General features: G+C 44.4%; 1 long non-coding RNA gene across 1 annotated transcript; it reads right to left on the bottom strand.

Annotated features, from left to right (window-relative positions):
* Nucleotides 1–2,269: 2,269 nt before the first annotated feature.
* LOC111947555 (uncharacterized) lies at nucleotides 2,270–14,829 on the bottom strand. The gene is made up of 3 exons (XR_013656652.1): nucleotides 14,663–14,829; nucleotides 2,559–2,580; nucleotides 2,270–2,458 (listed from the first exon to the last, which is right to left on the bottom strand). It is a non-coding gene; the product is annotated as an uncharacterized LOC111947555 (long non-coding RNA).
* Nucleotides 14,830–20,185: the final 5,356 nt, after the last annotated feature.

Here is a 20,185-nt window from a genome sequence, read left to right as displayed (position 1 = left end):
AAAACCTCCAAGTCTGGTTCCTAATGTCATATTTCTGTCCATGACTGATAATACTGAAATTTTCAAAGCTTGATTGGTTTAGACCAATTGCCAATCGTAAGCCTTTGTTGCACACAAACGAGTGAAAGCAGATGAAGAAAAAACTAGCCGGAATTATTCCTACCATAGTTTTACCTTTAAACACTAGCCGGTAGAACAACTACCTTCCCTTTATCCAAATATATCCAACTATCAATCAACCTATCCAACTGTCCGTCCATTAATCAATCCATCTATCCATCTCAATATGCTGTATATACTGTAAGCAATATCATATTCCTCCAAAACGAGTATTTTAAGCAAATGTCCATTGTTTCCTTGACCTTTCACACATTTCTTTTAGGTTTCATAGGTGTAAAGACCATTCATGTCATTTTCATTACAATGTAACCATTTTTAGCAGATAAAATTAGCATTTTGTTTTGCAAGTTTTTTTAAAACTAGGCATGTATTTGAAGTATTTTGGCAGTTAAATTGCAATAATAGTTCAATTGGGTTCAAGTAGAGGACAAGTTTCGACAGTTTTCCACATAGGTTAAAGACTAATTTGGGGTATTTTGTAGCAGACATCTCTCAGGAAGGTTAAAGTGGTTTCCATGTTAACTTACTTGTATATTTGACAGTAGAAACACTCTCTCCCTCGGTTTGATCATCTGCTGCCACAGCTGTGACCTTTATGTCATAACTTTCACCAGCAGTTAGGTTAGATATAGTCGTGGTCTTATCAATCACACTTTTATTTAGAGTAGATGATCCATTTGTCCATTGTACTCTATAGAAGGAACTGTTTCCTAATGGTTCGGTCCAGTTCAGGGATATAGAGGAAGTGGTGATCTCACTAACAGAGAGGTTTCTGACTTTATCTGGTTCTGGGAGGAAGAGGAGTCATAAAGATTAAAACTATCCTATACACTAAAATGGTCTGTTTCTCTTCAACGTCACAAAAAAACCTCCAAGTCTGGTTCCTAATGTCATATTTCTGTCCATGACTGATAATACTGAAATTTTCAAAGCTTGATTGGTTTAGACCAATTGCCAATCGTAAGCCTTTGTTGCACACAAACGAGTCAAAGCAGATGAAGAAAAAACTAGCCGGAATTATTCCTACCATAGTTTTACCTTTAAACACTAGCCGGTAGAACAACTACCTTCCCTTTATCCAAATATATCCAACTATCAATCAACCTATCCAACTGTCCGTCCATTAATCAATCCATCTATCCATCTCAGTATGCTGTATATACTATAAATAAAATCATATTCCTCCAAAACAAGTATTGAAAGCCAATTCCCATTGTTTCCTTGACCTTTCACACATTTCTTTTAGGTTTCATAGGTGTAGAGACCATTCATGTCATTTTCATGACAATGTAACCATTTTTAGCAGATAAAATTAGCAGTTTTTTTGTACATTTTTTTAAAACTAGTCATGTATTTGAAGTATTTTGGCAGTTAAATTGCAATAATAGTTCATTGGGTTCAAGTAGAGGACAAATTTCAACAGTTTTCTACATAGGTAAAAGACAATTTAGGGTATTTTGTAGCAGACATCTCTCAGGAAGGTTAAAGTGGTTTCCATGTTAACTTACTTGTATATTTGACAGTAGAAACACTCTCTCCCTCGGTTTGATCATCTGCTGCCACAGCTATGACCTTTATGTCATACCTGTCACCAGCAGTTAGGTTAGATATAGTCGTGGTCTTATCAAACACATTTATATTTAGAGTAGATGATCCATTTTTCCATTGTACTCTATAGAAGGAACTGTTTCCTAATGGTTCGGTCCAGTTCAGAGATATAGAGGAAGTGGTGATCTCAGTAACAGAGAGGTTTCTGACTTTATCTGGTTCTGGAAGGAAGAGAAGTCATAATGACAACAAGAAAGATAAAAAATCATTATAAGATATTTCTGGACACTGATTCCTTATGGAAACATTAGTTAAATGCAAGTTATTAGTTTATTTTAATTAACATAACATTTTTTTTACTTAAGAGGTGGGCTCTGACAGGAAGGGTTTTAATTCAAACAAGATGTTAGTTGTTCTGTAAGGACAACAAACTTTTTTTATTTCAGCAGTCACATTGGATTTTTTTCTTTTATCTGCATTTCTCTCTGGAATCGTCTCTCTTTTAGTGCTTCAGTTTAGCTCAAAGATGCAGAGCAAGTTTTACTTATAGTTCTTTAAGAGATCAGCAAACGGGAAGAGAGAAATAAATAAGGGTACTTACTGGTTGTGATGTTTTTACAGCAGTTAAGACAAGCAAAGTTCACCTCATACACATTTCCAGGAAACAGATCAGTCAGTGAATTGTTTTGTGCTTTGTTATCAGTGGATAACGTGCAGATGAGTTCAGAATTCAAACTGATATTGGTAGTTCCAATCATCAATCCTGTTAAATTCTTGGGTTGACATTTTTCTGAAAGAATGAAAAAAACATTGTAAAAGTTCATCTTTTTTTTCATTTTGAAGATGAATTCCCAGATTACTTGTCAGATTAGAACAGTGGGCGTACTTACGGTCACAGTCTGCTCGGCAGCTCTAAAGGAAGAGAGAAAAACATGCAGTAAGCCATCTCAACCAGCAGAGGTCAGCATTTACTTTCTAACAGAAATATATGTCATTTATTCTCATATGAATAATTGATCCTTGTCAGTTAGGAGCCTGTTCCAGGTTGCCTTTGCATCAGTCAACCTTAGGTTTCCTTCCTTGGTGGAAATATTTCTAACCCCTGCTGCTGACGTCAAAGAGAAGGCCAACAGATTTTAGTTATTTCTTTTGACTAATTAAATAAATGTCTATCCCAAGATAAAAAAATAAACATATATTTCCACATAAAATATGTCCTGTTGTAGAAGTGGAAACTTAGTTTTTATCACCTAAGTATAATAAAACAAAAAAAAAATCATAAAATTATGGCATCAAAGTCTTTACAAAACAAGCATGTCACATCGCTATCATCTCTATCAGGCAAAAATACAATTATTTTTCAGCAATCAGACCAAAGTCAGTCCTTTTTTTTTCATCTGACAAAAAACTTTGGCATCAAATCCACATTTGTTAGTTTATAAAATCCCATTCAGAGTCCAGTTTATATGTTTAGAAAACCACCAAAGATCTGAGAATTGACACAGTAATAGTAGTCCTGCAGTAAATCCATCCAATCATTTTCTAAAGGCCCGTACACACCGGGACGAATATTCGCCAGCCGTTATTCGCCAGCGTTTTTCAACACGTTTTTTGTGTTCACACCCAGGCGATTTTCACTGACGATGAGCCGAGCGAACATGCAATTTCATTCCCTGACATTAGATGGCACTTAATGTAAAACAGAAATACTCCTGTACACAAGGTGGCGCTGCGCAACTTTACGCTTCTTAAAGTCGCTTTTCACTCAGAAGAAGAGAGCAAGTGTTTACGCGCTTGTCAGAATAATACAAAGAAAACATGAATATTTCAAGCACCAGTAGCTCCAGCTCCAGCTCCAGCCATGAAGAAATTATTGTTCTGTTGAATGATGACAGACGCCGGAAAAGACGTTGATTTTGGGTACATCCCATAGTTACGAGAAGAGAAGAACATGGGGAGTTTTATCGACTGGTACAAGAGCTGAAAATGTATCATGAGTGTTTTCGGGGATATTTTAGAATGTCCGTCAGTGAGTGCATCTTCTTCGTCTTATTTCTTCGCTGCAGTGTAGACGCTACTTGGCGTCTATCTTCTTCGCCGTGACGTATGTGTGCTCAGCAAGACCACGCCCCCAAGTTGTGTTTTACTGTAACTTCAGAAGCTCCAGACACGTGTGCAAAAGCGCCATTCTCATTGGTCATATAGTTTTTGACGCGGGGTGACAAACCAAAAAAACGAACCTGAGGTGTTTTTTAAAAAATTACGCTTTTACGCGTGGCGTTTTTCGCGTCGGTGTGCACACTCACATTGGTGCCCTTTGTTTAGTCACGAGGCGTTAAACGTCGGCGAATATTGCGCGCGAAATTCGTCCCGGTGTGTACGGGCCTTAAACCTGCTTCATTCCTGTTCAGGGTCACAGGGTCGTTGCATTTTACCCAGATACTCAAGCGTGAAGGCGGGGTTAAGCCTGGACACTCCTCCCTCCATCCCAGGGCTCGGGTAAATGATAAACAATCAATTTCCCATCCAATAAGTGCAAAGAAGGAAGTAAATGCGAGGCATTAGATCATGCTTCCTCCTGTCCACCTGAGCTCATCCTCACACGGAACCACTCCATTTCCTCGTATGAGAATAAAAACCCCCAGTTCAGATTCATCATTAACTGATTCAATAACAAAGCCTTTCAGACTGTTTGCATCCCAGCTAAACATTAAACACATTCCATCATCACTCAAACCTGAATTTTCTCCTCAAGGACCTCAGATGGGAGATCATTAACTTCCAGGCATTGCAGATCCAGATGCAGCTGCTAAGACTTTCCTCTTCAAAAGTAATTTGATCCCTTATGTCTAAACGTCATTCATTTAATCAGCTCCAGTGGTCAGCCTTGACATGAATTCCGAAAGAAAATACTACATTTTTAGCTTTTCAATCTCTTTCTGGCAGAAAAAATAATTCATACAGTAAACATTTACATTTAAGAAGCAAACTTAGGTTTTTCTGGATTAACATGGTCTCATCTGAACCAGTAATTGTCGGTTTTCATTGAAAAGAATTAACCATTTCTGGGAACCACCGAAAAAAAGTAGGAAATAAAAGACTTTTAAGATTAATTGCGTATTTATCTGTGTATTATCGGTCTACAGGAAGGCAGTATTTTTAACATCAAAGTTGCTTTTAAAGAGGAAGTAGGCTGACATGACTGCACTTTTATTCTTTGTGACGAGACCAGTGATCCAAAACCGAACATGTTCATTGGTGCTGAAAAACGTCTCAATGCCTGTCATTCAAATGTCTCATTTCCTGTTCAGGTGCTGAAAAAGCCCCTTTCACACCCATCACATGTTAGCTTGGGTTTTGGAACCTATGGCTGCATGATCCTGTACCAGCCCGGCTAACGCCAAAGCTAAACTAGCCCGGTTCTTTGTCCAAATCAGCTCAGTGGACCTGGAGTAGAGACGATAGAAGTGAAGGACGACAGCACAAAGGCTGAGACCAGAGACCGCCCAAAACCTGCACAAGCAAATACCCCCCCCCCCCCCCCACACACACACACACACACAGACACACACAGCGCTTCATGGGTTCTTGATTGGAGATCTTTCTGCAGTTCTGACTGCTTTCTATCAGCTGGCAGAACCTACAGCCAGAACCAAACAGGTTCAGCTGCTGCGATGCTCCACTGAGTTCAGATGCTCCCCAACTGGATTTAGAGCTAGAGATAACCCGTCATGATGTCTGTCCTGTCAAAGGTGCTTCACAATCACTGCAAACCCGTCACAGCACCCATGAGCTTTTGTCTCATCTGAGGAGGCCACCTTAGATTTCATTAGTTAAAAAACAGCTTTGAACATTGACAAGAACCGAGTCATCACCAAACCTAACATGAAGGCAGTTTAAGTCCAAATACAGAACTGGTGACTGTGGGGGCGTGTCATCGTGGTGCAGACTTGAACTGATCTGCGGCCACAACAGCGGCAGGCATCAGTCAAGCAAAACCATAACAGACTTAAAGAGGCATTTTCAAGTTTACTGTCACAGATGACTGCATCCGTCCATCCATCCATCCAACATTCGGCTAACCTTCCCTGCAACCATTTCCAACCTTCCCTGCAACCATCTGTCCAACCATCCGTCCAAGCATTCCCCCAACCATCCCTCCAACCATTCCTCCAAGCATTCGTCCAACCATCCGTCCAATCATTCGTCCAACCATCCGTCCAACCATTCCTCCAATCATCCGTCCAACCATTCCTCCAATCATCCGTCCAACCATCCGTCCAACCATTCCTCCAACCATCCGTCCAACCATTCCTCCAATCATCCGTCCAACCATCCGTCCAACCATTCCTCCAATCATCCATTCAACCATCCGTCAAACCTTCCTTGCAACCATCCGTCCAACCATTCCTCCAAGCATTCGTCCAACCATTCCTCCAATCATCTGTCCAACCATCCGTCCAACCATCCCTCCAACCATCCGTCCAACCATTCCTCCAATCATCCGTCCAAGCATTCCCCCAACCATCCCTCCAACCATCCGTCCAACCATTCCTCCAACCATCCGTCCAACCATTCCTCCAATCATCCGTCCAACCATCCGTCCAACCATTCCTCCAATCATCCATTCAACCATCCGTCAAACCTTCCTTGCAACCATCCGTCCAACCATTCCTCCAACCATCCGTCCAACCATTCCTCCAAGCATTCGTCCAACCATCCGTCCAATCATCCGTCCAACCATCCGTCCAACCATTCCTCCAATCATCCGTCCAACCATTCCTCCAATCATCCGTCCAACCATCCGTCCAACCATTCCTCCAAGCATTCGTCCAACCATTCCTCCAATCATCCGTCCAACCATCCGTCCAACCATTCCTCCAATCATCCGTCCAACCTTCCCTCCAACCATCTGTCCAACCATCCGTCCAACCATCCCTCCAACCATCCGTCCAACCATTCCTCCAATCATCCGTCCAACCATCCGTCCAACCATTCCTCCAATCATCCGTCCAACCTTCCCTCCAACCATCTGTCCAACCATCCGTCCAACCATTCCTCCAAGCATTCGTCCAACCATCCGTCCAACCATTCCTCCAAGCATTCGTCCAACCATCCGTCCAACCATTTTCTTGCATCATGTTTGGGGTTACGGGGAAGCTGGAGCCTTTCCAGCCAATGAAGGATGATGGCAGGGTTCACCCTGGACAGTTTGGTCTCAGATAACTGGTACTATGATAGTTTTTAGCGTTATTCCACACTCCTAATAAATGGTCCTTTTGTCTTCTTTCAAACACTGAGCCAGTAAACTTGCTCCAGGCTGCTGGCAGGAAGTGTTTGGAAGGTCAGATCAGTAAATAATACAGTTTCTCTCACCCTCCATTTGGCCCTTCATCACATCAACAACACATCTGCAGGCCTAATCTCCCTGAATCCAGCACAGTAAGCCAATGGAGCGGAATAGAAAGCTGGCAGACCTTGAAATACCAGCCCTGGATCCTGGACTCTCTGGCAGACAGATTACAGGCGCTAAGGATGGGAAACAAGTTCTCAGAGACGGTCAAGGTTGGCAGAGGATCATCGCAGGAAGACTTTACTTCTGTACGCAGGAGAACACAGTTTCTCCACCCAACAACATTATCACACATCTGCTGATGAAACATCCACCAACGCCAGGGATGAGGAGGAGGAAGAGCAGTGCTGAACACCAACCACATCAGAGAGGTCATCCTGGACTTTAGGAGGAAACTTCTCACCATTTTAGAATGCGAGTGAGTTTACATGAGCCCGGACTTTCTCAGGACATCAGGACCACACGGATCTCGATGACACTCGGATCTGCCGAGTGAAACCGCAGAACCCGCCATGTTCTGTTCAGGAGGACAGACTCAAACACAGACGTCCACGTGGTCTCGAACAGTCCTAAAATACACCTGACGTTATTGCACAGATTACAATCTGCCCCACCAGTTTTTTTAAAAAGTAAATCAAAGTTTGTTTGTTTTTTTACTCTTCTCTTGCTTTTAGTGTATGGACTAAAGTCAAGTTCAGCGTCAATCCCTGACTAAACATTTACTAAACATCTAAATCTGCATTTCTTTTCTTCTCTGTAAGCTAGAGGCTGAAACATGACGGGCATCCTCTTCCTTCCTGTAAGAGCGAACAGCGCTTTGGACTGAAGGACTCTTCTTCACAGAGCGTCTGCTTGAAGAATAAAAGTCAGAAACTTAAATCAACAGCAGGCAGAGTTGTTTTAGCCTGTTGTCATGTTGCATGACAACATAAAGTTTCTCATTCATGTAAAGAAATGTAATAAAAATGTCCCTGCTTTGAAAGCTTGCTTGCATTTCTCATTGAAACTCTTTCAGCTTCACCCATACCTGATGAAGCTGCACCTCCACCCGATGACGTCTCTGTGTCTGCCTATGAATGTTTTCCCAGTACTCCCAGAAAACATTCTTTCACTTGGCCCTCATCCTACAAATCTGCTCTTCCCCTTTGACTTAATAAACCAAACTGGGTTTCAAGCCAGGACACTGTCTCTAACTTAAGCTCCGGAAAAAAAAGAATTTCCAAAAGCCTTTTAAGGAAGACTTCAAATTAAAAGCTCAAAGGAATCAACAGCAACCTTAATGGAACATCTCCAACCAGAGTTAGTATAAATATCTGTAAAGAAAAACCGTTCAGTGGATGAAAATTTGTAACCGAGGATCAAGAAATGAGATCCACATCTCCGTAACCCATGCAGAAGGAAAAACTGCCTGCAGGCTGGAGATCCCTGCATGTGTGGTTCCTGAAGGAGGAAAGGATGTGGAGAATGTTACGCTGTGAGCTCTCAGTGCCCTCTGGCTGAAGGAGGAGGAGGAGGAAATGGGTGTAGTGACCGCTATGTAAACATGACATCACCCTTAGAGGCAGCATGCCTCCGATTCCTTCAGATTCCCGACCGTCCTGATAACACCCACTTCCTTCCTGAAGACAAACACCGCCAGACCAAAACAATCCAGAATCACCTGTTGGTTTAGGAGGTGACCTCATAAAGTCTGACCATGACCCAGAAATCCAGAAATGATTGGAACACGTCCAACCTCTGCTTCTACAGGTTCAAGAAAACACGATTGATGGTGATGATGAAGATGATGGAGAACCAGAGGATGTGCAGACACATGGATTCCCTCACACACACACGCCCTAACGTTAACGTTGTGATGGACCGGGGCTGGGAGCATCCCTCTGTCTCAGATGTGAAGCTACTGATGAATGCAGATGAGCAGTTACCTAGAACGTTCTAACGCGTTCCAGCCTCGGTTGTGAAAAAGTCTTCCTGCGGTGGAAATGAGGAACGCGGCGTGGAGCGTCTCTGGAGCAGCGCTGCAGCTGCAGATCCCATCAGACTACAGTGCATCTCAGCTTCCTCCTGAAAGTGGTCTGCAGCAGGAACACATTAAATGCATGCAGCCCCCCAGGACTATGACTGCAGAGCTACACGCTCTTCACAGCAGAACGATGAGTGGAAATGTGTGACACTCAGAGGTCTGATCTCCACCAGCAACATTCTCTTACCTCACAGTTTCTTTACTTCATAAACTGTTTCTGCAGGAACTCCTTCAGCAGATCCGCCATCTAAAACTGTTTCTACAGAAGACTGAGAAATGCAAACGCATTCTACACTAAATAAGATACTTCCACTAGAACCCAAACTGGCACAATGGACCAGAGAAGAAATCATCTGTGAGCAAACACTCGGCTGATGAGTCATTTCCTTTTATAGCTTGATGCTTCTCATCAACTTCTTTCTGAGTCTTTCAGAGCCGCAGATCTCTGGGGAAGCAAACCCTCCAGGTGTAGCAGTCCGAGTGACCCCGTCAACGGACTCAGAGGTCATTTAGTTCCTGCATTAGCTGGTGGAAGTCGTCTCTGATGGAACTAGATGCTGCTTTTCCATGATCACCCAGAGACTTTGTGTAAAACCCTTTCATTTGAAACTACAGGGCAAACATGAACACGCTGACACGCGTGTTGTGTAAAAAGCAGCTAAATGTGTTTTCTGAGTTCTTGTGTCAGAATAGTTAAATGATTTACTTTATGAAATAACAAGGAAGCTGATATCTAATCAGAAGAACTAACTAAAGCAGATGTAAAACAGTAATCAAATATTAATTATTAATAGACATTTGTTTAAAAAAAAGGAGGGAAAATGGCTTCTGGACATTCAGGATTTTTTTTCTGGGCTTATCTGAAATTTTACGTTTTCCCATTTTGTCATGGAATGTGGGTTTGACGGCAACAACATCCGTGTTCTGACGCTTGAAGCAACGAGTGAACAATCATTAAAACTGTATGAAGATGGAGGAACTGGAATCCTGTGACGTCTACAGCAGCTCTGCATCTCTGGAGGATCTTTTATGTCAGAGTCTGGACTCGTGACGGTTCACACACCAGTGTTTCCAAACACGGGCCAACAGAAATGACCCGTGTTTGGTTAAACATGTTAGACGTTGGAACACAGACCTGTGGAGACTACACCTCCTTCAGGCAGTGCACGGACGACACGGACGACACGGACCCATCAGAAGCTGCTCCCTGAATGGACGCCTTATATTCTGGACCCCATGGAGGTTCTGTAGAACCGGTCCTGCCACGAGTGAGCGCCAGTGCCGTGGATCAGTGCCGCTCAGAGGAACGCTGTCATGGTTGTGCAGGAGGAGCTCAGTTCCTTCTCACTCGGATGTTGGTTGATGACTTTTCAGCGGAGCAAAACGGCGGGAAAACAACAGCTGATGTCAAATTGAGGGACACCAGCTGATACCAGGGTGACCCGCCCCTTCTGATGCTCCCGGCTCGGTTGTCATGGAGACTTCCAGCTTCAGGGCCGATCCAGTGAGTTTGTCTCCACTTTCATCTGTGCAGAGCTCCAGACTGCCCCACGTTGTCAACCACATTTACAGTCACTCTTGTTTGGGAGGGGGCACACTTGGACACTGATCACAGCATCTGTTTCAGTCGCCGGACATCGTCTTCCCGGTCTTGACCGTAAACGCTGAGCAGATGTGACTGCTTGTGCCGCGGTGCAGCTGGCTGACTCTAGACAGCACCGCAGGGCTTTCAGGGACGGTTCTGATTGATTAGATTGGTTTCTGATTGAAGCGCCGCCGCCATGACTCCATGCTGCTGCGAGTAACAATGTCTTCATTGGAACCAAGTCTTTAATGTTTTTGCCCTGAACCTTCCAAACTAAAATGTAATCTGCTCTCCATCTTAAGGAATCATCACCTGGTTGTCAGAAAATGCAGCTAAACTGTGAGCATGTGGCAGAGCGGTCTGCCGTTAGAACCTTTAGAAACACTGAATGAGTAGAGAAGTGTGATTGATTAAAACAGGAGAACAGGAATCATTTCATGCGCAGTGGGACTCTAACATGTTCAGAGCTGCAGATAAAACGATGCTTATCTGCTGACAATGAGGCCTTTCAGAGAAGTCTGAGCCTCATTTACATCAACGGGGAACTGGGACTCTTTGTAATCCATCTTGTGATGTTCAGCATCCAGTTGCATTCCTGGGTAAGGGCAGCCTGTTTCAGGATGGTAATTTGAAAATGAACTGTCCTGATGAAGCTGCAGGGGGCAAAATGGGGGGGTCGTCCCACAAAGGAGCCCTCAGTTTCTAACTGTGGAGCCACACTGGAAGGCTTGTGTGTTAAGAGAAATATTGTGCACATCACTAAGGCGTCACGACACGTCATGCACATTTTAAACAAATCCACGGAGCGACAGCAGAAGTGCTGATAAGCAAAAAAGAGCTGCTCTTCCAGGCCGAACTTCTGCAGAAAACAGCAAACTCCTTTGTCCAAGAAGATTCCTCTGGCAGCAGAAACCCAAATCTACCAAACCTCCAAGCAGCTAGAAGCAGGAATCTCCAAGGAACCTTTTAGGAGAAAGAATGGACACCTGTGGCAGGAGCAGCGAGGCTAAACATCAGGATCAACTCATGCAAAGTGGTGAACGTTTCCTGCATGAGTCAAAGCTGCCGGCCTGATGGACTGCATGCAACTTTCCCCGACTAGACATCACACAACAGCCTTATATGTGTCTTTATCAAACATGTCTGTCTGTCCTGGACGCGTATTTACAGACGTTAGGAGGAGCTGAGAAAAAGATCTGAGCTTCTGTGGAGGACAAAGTCAGAAATATGGAATCTGACGCCTCCTTATTACACGTGTGAATTTGAGAGAAATGTGAAAACATGCAGTTTTCCTGAGGCTGATATCAAACATTTCATTTGTGTGTAAATACAGTTCATGTTCATGAGAAACTTCTGATATTCAAATGGCTGTCAACCAAATCAGCTTCAGAGGCCCGAACTCAAACTTCCTGAAACATTTTTAGCTAAACAAAAACCTGAACTGCTTAAGTTGAAAACTTCCTTGTTCAAAAAGGTGGAAACAAAAAGTAGCAAAGACATTACCATGAAAAAGACCTTCTCTTCAAGGAAACTGAATATTTCCTCTTTTACAGCACTATTGTCCTGTTCATTTGCATGTTATGAAATGTGAGCTTTCTTTTGGTGCACGTCTGCTGCTGCAAAAAAACACTTAATTTAATCCATTCTAGAAAAAAACGTGTTCCTGAGATGTTCCCTACTGCACAGAGAGGCTGGTTTTAGGGGCGAACAGACACCTGTCCAGACTGACACCTGTCCAGATAACAGCTGTCCAGACTGACACATGTCCAGACTGAAACCTGTCCAGATAACAGCTGTCCAGACTGACACATGTCCAATTCAACTCAATTCAAATCAATTTTATTTATATAGCCCAAATTCAAAACAACAGTCGTCTCAATGGGCTTCGTACCAGTAATTGTAAAGTGAACATACAATCAAAAAGATCATAAATGCATAGAACTCAATAGGATAATACTAAAACTTTAAACAGACTAAGCTATACTGGCATCTCTGCCCTTAGACCCCCCTTCTCTGTAAGGAAAAACTCCTAAAAAAAACGGAATCCGGAAGAAACGAAGAAACCTCAGGGGTGTCCACATGAAGGAGGGATCCTCCCCCAGGCGATGTACCAGAACTCATAAAGAATTAACTTATCTAAATCTACAACTACATATTTAAAGTCCAGCAAATGATCCTTATCCAGATGGAGTTGGGGGGACGGCTGGGGGCGCGTTGCATGTCTGTACAGCAGACATGCAACTGTCCAGATAATAGCTTTCCAGACCAACACCTGTCCAGACTGACAGCTGTCCATAAAGACATCTGTCCACACTGACACCTGTCCAGACCAACACCTGTCCAGACTGACAGCTGTCCATAAAGACATCTGTCCACACTGACACCTGTCCAGACCAACACCTGTCCAGATGACACCTGTCCAGGAAGACACTTTGTCCAGACTTACACCTGTCCAGACAAACGCAGAAACGCTCACAAATGAGAGCTGCAATGTCAGCACCATGAAAGGGGTCACCCCACTCCACAGAAGAGTATGAAAAAAGTTAAGTCAGAAAAATACCCATCATGCCATATTTTGTTGGATTTTGTTTGAAAAAGCACAACAACAAAAAACTACAACTACAACTTAATAAAGAGCTTGTTTATGTTTGTCTGGGGACTTTAAAAGCTGGTTGGATTTTTCAGCACCGCCGTCTCAAAGTCTGCATCTTTGGAACAAAAACCTTTTTTTGTCTCACCTTCAGGATCAACCAATTAACCCTGATAATGAAGAGCCAGAGGACCCGTCCCAAAGACCAGAGCTCCATGAAGCAGCACTGAAACCATCTCTCATTTGCATGTGCAGCCTAGCATGGCATGCCTGCAACAAGCAGACAACACATGCATTCTCCACCGAAGTAACCTGACGGAACATTTTGACCTGCACTTCCTGTTGGAAATAATACATGTAACAAGTGATTTAATGGCACGCTAGTGCTTCACCTGACAACTCGCTTCAGCTCTTAGACTCACCTGTAACAGCGACAAACATTTAAGCATCCCTGCAGGTAGAAAACATTCCTGCTAAAGTGGACCACTGACAGGAACCCACCTATTTTAAAATGAGTGATGCTGCCATCAGATGCTACAATTATCTAGTAGCCATGTGTGTACATGCATATCAGAGTTTTGCCTGGATACTTGGATTTCTTTTATTTTATTTCATGGTGCTGCTACTACGACTGAATTTCCCTACGGGGAATAATAAAGTTGATCTTAATCTTAAATGGAACCACAGACCCGGAACCATCCAGACCATCTGAACAGCAGAACCTCATGCATGGGGGGCGGTTGGTGAATAACACTGCAATAACTAGAGACTTCAAGTCTGATGGGTCCGGATAGCGTGTGAAGAGCGGCTTCACACCCGTTTCAGCCGGTTCTCTTTTTGAGGAACAGAAGTGTTTGGCTCTCAGAATCAGCAGGCAGACGTGGGTTCTGATTGTAAAGTTCTGGATGAACGGCAGGTCCTGCTTCTGGATCTAAGCTCCCCTGTGGACCAGACGGGACCCTCATCACTGAGGTGGGACATGAGCAGCTCCTCATTCCAAACCCCCCACCCCCCCGAAATGAAGGACAGGTGGTTCGCTGGAGGCTGCAGCCTCTTCCTTATCATCAAAGCTCATCTTCACAGCACAGGAACGTGAACTCATCTAGGCTGAAGTGTCACGCTCAACTTTTGACTTCCGGTTTGACCAAAAGAGGAAATGCAGGAACTGCAGAAATGTTTCTGTGCCTTTTAAAACAAATTCAAAAACGTTAAAGCTCCAACTGAGGAGGAAACAAAGTTCAGCTTCTGGCTTTTCAAAGAGTCTAAGTTGGGAGGACTCCGTTCTGCTCCTGGACCCCCTGAACAATCCTCTGCTTCAAGGTCTGTTTTCTGGTTTGAAGGGGAACTTTCTTCCTGTTACCTGCGCAGGTGAGGCTCTGGACGCGGACTCACCTGTTCGCTCAGACAAAGCGGCTCATTATGAGGGAGGCGCGCGCGCCTTACCTGCAGCAGAGCCGCGAGGAGCAGGGCGCTCCACGGGGAGCGGCGGAGGAGCGTCATGGTGCCGCCAGCCAGGGGCGGGGGGGGGGGCTCAGAGATCAGCCTGTGTCTATCCGCTGAAGGCGTTCATGTCCAAACTTCTCCCCTCGATAGAAACTCCTCGACTGTCCTCCCCCCGGTCCGAGCCGCCACCACACCGGGAGGTGAGAGGGAGGGGGCGGCGTTCAGGCAAAGCCCCGCCCCCCCATAACTGTATCCCGGGCTCCGCTAGAGATTTTGGGCCCCATGATGAAAATTTCAGGGCTCCCTGTTTATGCTGTTTTGTATACAGATGTGTATTCTGATGGTATTTTTATGATCATGTATGTGAGAAAACAACATGACAACTGACCTGAACACCCGGGAAGAACTGAGCACTCCGAATACAATATAGTCTGTTTGAGTTCATATATTCACAGCAAAACTGCTTCTTAAACAACTAAAACCCTTTTTCATAAAAAAAAGACATTTCCTGAAATTTGTTTCAATCCAATCTAATTTATAGCCTGTATTACAACAACAACAATGGGCTTCATACCTGTGATTGGGTAATAAACATCAACCAGGTGAAGGTGGGATTCAGCCCTAAACGGTCCTATACTCCATCACAGAGACATATACACACAACGACACACACACCAGTGTGAAGAACAAAGTTGTGTATTTTTGTCCCCTCTCATGCAGCAGACAGTGTGGTCTTTTGTTGGCGGTCTCCCTTCAGACCACCGTCATGTGACGGTTCCCCTAAAGCCTAAACTCACTCAAACCAGGGAAAATGACGTTTGAGGGGTTTCAGCTGCGTGGAGGAGGCGGGAAGAGAAAATAAAACACAATTTCCAAACAAAGCAACACAAAGCAGAAGTCTGGTAAATGTCATGACATTTTAGACACCGACGTCACTAAAACACATCTGGAAGTTTCATTCAAACCTGAACATTCTTATTTTCTTTTCATTTCTGGTCTAGTTTGCAAACACTTGTTTTATTTCATTTTTGCAGCTTATACTTCGCAGTGCCCCCCCAGCGCAGAGGCCTGTTTGGTGGCAGCAGAAGAGGATGAGAGGAAACCGGAGAGATGATGTTGTGTCATCACATGAAGGCCTTCAGGCCTCCGGCTCTGAATGTCGGCAGTGACAGACGAGGAGCAAACCCACCAAAAAGGAAGATTTTGACACGGCTGACGGTTCTTAACCTTTAGGTGAGAGGAAGAGCGTTTTCTGTCCGTCAACTGCAGCTTTGAACGTTTGTATAGAAGACGCTACAACAGAGATGAAGCAGAAGGCTTTTGTTTTTTTAAATGAACTGGTTGATTAACTTTGAATTATTACATCGTGTTTTTATGATTGTTTTTATCAGAAAGATAAAATAACCTGTTTTTTTTCTCTCTTTTTAAAAAAATGAGACGAGCTTCTTCATATTTTTACTGCAAACGGTTATTTGTATTTCATTCAACCTCCTGTAAATTCACTGCAGGTAGGTCTGGTCCAAAAAACCTCCAGTCCAGTCTGCTTCCATGTGGACCCTGAACTGGTCCTGGCAGTGGTTCTGCAGCAACGCCAGGGAAAAGATCCTCCCTCCCTCCATCAGCAGCAGTGGAACAACAAGCTGCAGCTCAACCAGAAGAACAACCTGATTTACAAACAGCCGCATTTCCTCTGAAGCAACCAATGGAATCATTCAAATGTTCTGGTTCTAAAATAGAAACTGCAGCTGGGTCACAGCCTCAGAAAAGTCAGGGTTAAGATTCTCCTCCAAATGTTCGAAGCCCAACCTGAGGCCCAATCTGGACTGTCAATCACCCCAAAATTACAGCTCATCAATAGAATGACATTTTTCAGGGGTGTCAGAATCCAGGCCTACATGTTTCCAACCAACCTGCCATTGAAGCTCCTCATTGGCTAAACACACCTGATCCAGGTAATGAGCATCAGATAAAGCAGGATTACTGGAAAAGCAGTGGGAGGCCGGCCCTCCAGGCCTGGAGTTTGACACCCCTGAGGACAGCTGGTACCAGGGGTGTAACGATTAATCAGTTAATCGATTTATCCCACCAGATTGATCTGTCTGAGACGAGCTGTCAATCAAATAGAAGAAACTGACCTATTCCAATTAAAACATCGATTCAAAATGAAAGAAATCAATAATTGATCTTGAAAAACAGCATCTGGATTGAGGTACAGCAGGTTTATGTTACTAAAAGGTCAAACCGACCAATCACAGCGGAGAACACACACGTGGTGTCATTAAACGGATCAGTCCATCATTCCAGTCCAATGTGTGGACAGACTTTGAATGAAGTCATGTGACCATCCAGTGTCTAGAATGTTCTAAGAATGTTCCCTTTGGATTCTTTGGATGTGGAAAAACAACAGTACCTTCTTTAAAACAACCTTTATCTTCATCATCTGGAAAAAAACAACTAATGCTTTATTTGACCCATCGGGACGATCAGCATATATATGTCCCTGAATCTGGACTGCAGCGGTGGTGCGGCGCCTTGTCACGTTACCATGACAAGGCGCCGCACCACATAATAAATAGTCCACTTTTTCTGAAAAAAGCTATCCAAATCGGAAAAAAAACAAGAAGAAAGGACTAAAATCTGGTTACTAATTATTTCTTTTGTAAGTGGCCAAGGTATAAGCGGGTTAACGGCCGACGAAGTGTGTATTATCACTTTTTAACGCATTCCATGGAAGCCTCGCGTCGGACGGTTCAGGTTTCCACGAAGTGCGTTAAAAAGTGATAATGCACATTTTGTCGGCCATTAACCCTACTTAATGCACACCCAGCAGCCAATCAGAATCGAGTATTCACCCGGACTATGGTATTAGTAAAAATATAAATTACTTTACTAATAGATAAATACTCAGCTACTGTTGATGAAAGTGATACAATAATCATGTCATTTATTTTAACAAATTCTTGTCAACAGGAGTTCTGTCATGATTGACCATGACAAGAACAGACCCAATCGCTGAAACCCAGAACGATCACACACGAGGACTTGGCAAAGAGACTTTTATTGTTCTTTTTATTGTTCTTGGATGTAGGCGACGATCTCCGTGGGGACAATCACTAGCGGAGGCTGAGACGAGGAGAGGACCAGAAGGTAAGTATTCCTCTTGCGTGTTGCGGATCCTTCGTGACGAGGCGGGTGAGGATGAAGTAGGCAGGTAGCGGAGCGTGGCGTAGAGAAGTGGCGTGGCTGGAGGTCTAGACGTAGAGTTGGTAAGAATGGTCAGGAGCATGAGATGAACCCAGGTCGGCACTTGGTGGATGAGGTTTTTCTGCAGACAGCAATGATACTTGGTTTGACAAAAACTAGAGACTCACTAGGAAAACTAGGTATACAAGAGACCAGGTACTGCACCATAGTGGGCAACGAACTGGCGATGAATACTGGAGCCAGGCCATCTTAAATACTGCAGGTTGATGAGGGAAGTGCCGACAGCTGGGTCCAATCTATGAAGGAAGCAGAGAAGGGAGGGGGGAGGAGAGGACTCCCGGAGGTACCATAACAAGTTCGTCAGTAAAGAATGTTTATTCTGACCAACAGAATGACTGAGGAACAGCTGATTGTTCTCTATAGACGTCCATCGAAGAGAAAAGACAGAAGTTTTTTTACCGCAGCAGCTATGAAGCAGGAGATCACAGAGAAAGTCAGAGATGTACGAGTTAGTGATGCAACAAACATGGCGGTCATGGGCTGAAAGCTCTTTACAGTCGGTCCCTTCATCACAATAACAGAGAGAGCTTTCTTTTCGTTCTAACCTGAGGAGTGAGGAGCAGGAGGCCGCCGATGCAGCCGGGAGTCCCTCAGATGTTCTGGTGCTGTTGGACCTCCTCTTAACTCTGCTGCTTCCACAGATGAACTGTATGCAGTGGGTGAGTGTCTGACCTTTAAATAGTACACAGGACGCCAGAGCTGCCTCTGCTTTAAGACGGATGGCTTCATAATAGCAACTAAAAACGGCCTCATGGAGGCAGAGTTCATCTGCAGGGGTCACTATGACCCACCATTCCCAAGAAGAAGTTGCAATCCTCCGGGGATCCTTGCAGCCTTTTCTTCCCCGTCTTTCTGCAGCAGACATGGTTGCAGACTGTGAGGCCTTTCTTTAAAATTCACTTTTATTCAGTTTTTGTTCTTTTTTTTAATTCTCTGCAGTGGTTTTGGGTTCCTGAGGTTCCTTCATGTTCACACATCATCTGATCCGTTTTCTGCCGTTATTCTGTCGTTGTGCTATGTGACGGTTCAGGACTTTGGTTTGTAACATTCATGTGAATTCATTGGTATTAGGTTTCTGTTCAAGGCCGCACTGTGGTGTAGCGGTTAGCACTCTTGGCTGACAGTGAGAAACTCCTGGTTCAAATACCGATTCTCCTCGTTCAACGATGGATGTTCTCCGGGTTCCGCCCACAAAAACATGATTCACAGGTTCTGTGGGTGAAAAACGGTTCAACCTATACAGGACATGCAGGTGACTCACAAATATCAAGGGGGCTTTTTGTTAAAAAGCGATTTAACCGAAAAACCACAAGAATAAAGCACTAAAAACGGATTGACTATTTTTCTTTTGGCAGTGACCACGGTGTGAGCGGGTTAACGCCCGCAGAAGTTAACGGACGACACAAAGTTCACCGTCCTTTACTTTACAATCGATGGTTCAGGCTTTCATATTGTTTCTTATTTTCTGAAACTCACGTCGTTGGCCATCTTCCCTTACGAATACTTCATGATCCACTTACCACACGCACGCGATGGTACGTTCCATTTTAATGACGTCCCTCCAGGTGGCCGCACGGGCCTCAAGATGCCGCCGCTCCTCCATGGCCCACCACGGACCTGAACAGCCCAAAAACCCACAGAATGGGGGCGTGGGACTGAGGCTTTAGTGGATTTAGAAAATGGACAGAAGCTCGTGTTCACGAGTCTGTCTCCTGCGTTTGGATCAGACGGAAAATGTCTGCAGGGATTCCAAACTTCCCTTTGTGACCGAGCTGCTGGAAATCGCAGCGAAGGCAGCAGAGTCACCAGATCCAGAGGCCTGGAGCTGAAACCTGCATTTGTGTGGCGTGAGTGAGGGTCAGCACTGCATGACCCCCAACGGGACACAGAGACCCTTTTGTGATGCACAGGTGGAAACTTCTTTTATTCAGATCAACATTTTTTTTCTTTCATTGCTGAAAGACTAAAACTTCCCAGGGTTTGATAAAAAAATCATTTCAAAGTCAACTTTATTGTCGTGTGGGGGGGGTGGTGCTGGGCCTGGGGTGTCGGCGCCTCCGGGGGTGGGGCCCCTGGGCTGGGTGGGCCTGGCCCCCTTGCTGGGGGGGGGGGGGGGGACAGCTGTTTGACCACCGGGGGACAGTCTATCAGCTGTCCCCAACTTACCCCCTTCCTCATATAACCTCATAATAGGGTGAGGGGGTGGGGGGCTTAGCCTGCGATGAGCCTTGGGGGGGGGGGGGGTTTACTAGGCAGTGG

Source organism: Oryzias latipes, chromosome 6 (assembly GCF_053564925.1).
Source record: "Oryzias latipes strain Hd-rR chromosome 6, Olatipes_Hd-rR_3.1".
Lineage (NCBI taxonomy): Eukaryota > Metazoa > Chordata > Actinopteri > Beloniformes > Adrianichthyidae > Oryzias > Oryzias latipes.
The sequence above is the reverse complement of the archived record's forward strand: the minus strand, read 5'-3'. Positions and strand labels throughout refer to the sequence as shown.